The following is a 4357-nucleotide window of genomic DNA, read 5'->3' on the forward strand; positions in this document are numbered from 1 at the left end:
CTGTCACCTTATTCTATAAGCTGGATGATCTCTTAAGACCCTATGCTCTATAATGTACTTGGCAAAATATGAATGAGATAAGAATCATACATTCATCATTTCTATCTGTAAAGTTAGTATGTATGATTTTGGTGGAAATCAAAATTTGACACCTGCCCATGAAGATGTTGTATACCATTGAAATGTGTTAGGAAAATGACAGAGGCTTTAAAATATTAATTTCTGTACACATAATTATAGAATTCTTTAGGAATTATCCAAGTTGTTTTTTCTGGTGTGAAAGTAAGAGACTGTAGAGTTTGTCATAACAATGTTACAAAATCACAATCTAGACTACATGCTGTCAAATTTTTGTTGACCCACAAAATACACATAAATACACACACACCTGAAACAAAAGTTTCATAAAATGTTTGCTACTATAACTAAACATGAAGCATTTGACTTATGTTTTAATTTTATTCTATTCTATTCCATTTCATTTTATACTGAAATCTTGACCTAACTCTATCCATGTAAAGACACACAATGAACCACGAAATGCATTTTGAATAACACGAACCCAGATTCTCTATATATCTATACCACACGAAATACAAAAATGATCAGGTAATACCTACTGTATAATAAATGGAACAATTTCCTAATTTTTCCACTTAGCTGGAAATCTACTAAATAAGCTCTAGGATCTCTTTAAATTCTATAGTTAGTTTAATTACAAGGTACCCACAATGATAATTTATCATACAGACTTCCACAGAGCTCTTATGTAATGAATGAAGTATGAATGTTCATTTAGACCATGTCTTCTTCTAAATTAAACTTTATCCTTTCCAACTATATTTTCTCTCATCTGTATATAAAATGAAGAGATATTACTATTTGCCCTTTAGAAGAAATCTATCTCAAAAGGATGAATATATCACTTGAAGATAATGCCTTCAGATATAAATCAGAAAGCTTAAAGTCAATGACAGTATGAATCGTTTTCTACCAATTCCTGTAATCACAACAAAATTACTGGAAGGTAACATGTCATTTGACATCATTGTAACTGTTATTTTGGAAAACTGATTAAATCTCAGTATAATGATAAAAAATAGTCAATTTTGCAAATTAAAAGTGCAAATTGTGGCAGAACAAAGCATCATGGTGAAAACACCATCTTAACTAAACAAGTTAAAGATTGAATTGAAATGTACCTGAAGTTAATTGCAGGACATACATTACTCAAGACTGATTCCAAACAAACTCTACTTTTTTTTTTCCAATGCAGGACACAAAAGAGAAAATGACATTTTGTATTTTTAAAATATTTATGAAAGTTCACAGCTGGAGTGATTGAACTATTATGTTTTTGTAAAAAAGCTAATCCAACATGAATACCCAGAGATGTCACTCTCCCTGGGCTCTGACCCATAATGCATAGTCCCTTTCCACAATGTTGGAAAAGAAGCTGGACCTAGAGTCAGTGCCTACACATTTCTACAACTTCTCAGAGTCCTGTAGGCCATGACTGAGGAGAAAAACCATGCAGGAAAGTTAGTCTTATGAGTTTTAAAATTTTTGTTTTAGTTTTAATGTAAATTAAAAAAGAAAAAAGAAAGCTAATAGGGAATGTATTTGTATATAATATATCGATATATATATATATATACATGTAGGCAGAGCAATATGTGCTTTCTTTACTGCCTCTAATCAGTAGTCATAATTTAGAAATGTTCTGACCTTTTAAGAACTAGTAATTAATAAATGAATCTAAATGTCCTTTAATGATAGAAAATTTTTTAATGAATCATTTCTACACATTTTGTTTAATTCCTTTCTTAATGTATGTAGAAAACTTTGATAAACTAGTCCAAAATGGATGGCTACAAGTCCTCATATTCAAGATTTATTGACATAATTATTAACATCAAAAATTGCAAATAGAAGCCAGTTGAGGGAGAAAGTTGGGCCGAGGGAGGGGCTGCGAAGAGGGAGTAGGAGGAAGCAGCAAAGGGATGGGTGGCAGTGGCTGTGGGTTGTGTGACAGCGGCAGCTCTTCCCAGGGCAGAAGATGGACAGCCAGGGCAGGAAGGTGGTGGTGTGCGACAATGGCACCAGGTTTGTGAAATGTGGATATGCAGGCTCTAACTTTCCAGAACACATCTTCCCAGCTTTGGTTGGAAGACCTATTATCAGATCAAACACCAAAGTGGGAAACATTGAAATCAAGGACCTAATGGTTGGTGATGAGACAAGTGAGCTCCGCTCAATGTTAGAAGTTAACTACCCAATGGAGAATGGCATAGTATGAAATTGGGATGACATGAAACACTTATGGGACTATACATTTGGACCAGAGAAATTTAACATAGATACCAGAAATTGGAAAATCTTACTCACAGAACCTCCTATGAATCCAACTAAAAACAGAGAGAAGATTGTAGAGGTAATGTTTGAAACTTACCAGTTTTCTGGTGTGTATGTAGCCATCCAGGCAGTTCTGACTTTGTATGCTCAAGGTTTATTGACTGGTGTGGTGGTGGACTCTGGAGATGGCATGATGCACATTTGCCCAGTGTATGAAGGCTTTTCTCTCCCTCATCTAACCAGGAGACTGGATATTGCTGGGAGGGATATTACCAGATACCTTATTAAGCTGCTTCTGTTGCGAGGATATGCATTCAACCATTCTGCTGATTTTGAAACAGTTCGCATGATTAAAGAAAAACTGTGTTATGTGGGATACAATATTGAGCAAGAGCAGAAACTGGCCTTAGAAACCACAGTATAAGTTGAATCTTACACACTCCCAGATGGATGAATTATTAAAGTTGGGGGAGAGAGATTCAAAGCACCAGAAGCTTTATTTCAGCCTCACTTGATCAATGTCGAGGGAGCTGGTGTTGCTGAGTTGCTTTTTAACACAATCCAGGTGGCTGACATTGATACCAGATCTGAATTCTATAAACACATTGTGCTTTTTGGAGGATGTACTATGTATCCTGGCCTGCCCTCAAGGTTAGAGCAAGAACTTAAACAGCTTTACTTAGAACGAGTTTTAAAAGGAGATGTGGAAAAATTTTCTAAATTTAAGATCCGAATTGAAGACCCACCCAGCAGAAAGCACATGGTATTCCTGGGTGGTGCAGTCCTGGCCAACATCATGGAATGTTAGGGTATGAGGCTGGCCACCTTCTGAGAGGACAAAGGACACTTGAGACAAAGGAAGTCACAAAGCGAGGTTTATTTTCTAGCTAGCTAGGGTCCGAGCATCCGCCTGACGCAGCATGTTTCAATAAGGACCCTGAAAGCAAAGTTTAAGCAGGTCTTATACTCTTTAAAGCATCAATCATCATCACATAGGAATTCCTCATGCCCCTGGGGTCACATTTTCCTGATCTTGCCCACATCCTGGTGGTGGGGTAATATTATTTATTGGGAACTGGGGAAACACCAGAGGTTTACTTATCAGGTTACAAGGAATGCATTCTCCCATAAATTAGGGGCTAGTAGTGGAATAGAAACCTAAGGTTTAGATAAGAACAGCAGGGGAGTCCTGTTTTGGAAAGTTTATTTACATGTGGAGACAAAGAAAGGCAGGAATGGGTGCTTATCTCTGCATGGTGCCTTTCATCTCGGTCCCAAACTTTTGCATGGCTCTAATGGGCAATTCCTCACAGCTCTGTCCAAGGTTACAGCTTTTAATTGAGAGCTTACCATGTTTTACAACCTTGTTTCAAGGCTATCTTCCTCTTTACAAGGTTACCCAAGGGTCATGCCAGTTATAGCTGATTTTTAGGCTAGGTGGGCTGCAAGTTAAAGTACCCCAACAGAAAGACAAAGACAACTTTTGGATGACCCAACAAGAGTACCAAGAAAAGGGTGTCTGCCTGCGTGATGGAGAAACTTGGTGTGACAATGCGATAAACTGCAAGGTTTGTTTCCATCACACCCCTAACGCTTTCTTTTTTCCTTTATTGCCAATCTTTGAACTCATTCAACTTCAGGATGTGAAACAGTCCTCTCTGTGCCCTTTGACTGGAAAGGTCAAGTTTTATTCTGTTGTATTGGGAAAGCTTTGTTGAATTTTTGTTAATGTGGGTAAATCTGGCTATTTAATGCAACCACTTCCCTACAAGCAACTGGAGGGCAAAGGGTCCTGTCTTGCTGCTTTGTTTCCTCTAAGTAAGCATTTAGATCTCTCCTGTAGGCTTCCTATTTTCACTTTACTGCTCTAATGCTGCTAGTTTAGTCTTTAGCACAGTAGGTGGTATGCCTCTATTAGCATAAGAAAAAACTTCCACAGGAGCTTTTACATATTACTGGGTGGGGGGGTGGTAAGGGATGGGTGGGCAGCCCTTGAACTCTT

At 37.5% G+C, this 4357-nt stretch overlaps 2 pseudogenes; both read left to right on the top strand.

Annotated features, from left to right (window-relative positions):
* The first annotated feature begins 1373 nt into the window (after positions 1-1373).
* LOC141411213 (small nucleolar RNA SNORA73 family) lies at positions 1374-1546 on the top strand (annotated as a pseudogene).
* Positions 1547-2019: 473 nt separating this feature from the next.
* LOC109701806 (actin-related protein 2-like) lies at positions 2020-3151 on the top strand (annotated as a pseudogene).
* Positions 3152-4357: the final 1206 nt, after the last annotated feature.

The sequence above is a fragment of the Castor canadensis genome, chromosome 9 (genome assembly GCF_047511655.1).
Source record: "Castor canadensis chromosome 9, mCasCan1.hap1v2, whole genome shotgun sequence".
NCBI classification, from domain to species: Eukaryota; Metazoa; Chordata; class Mammalia; order Rodentia; family Castoridae; genus Castor; species Castor canadensis.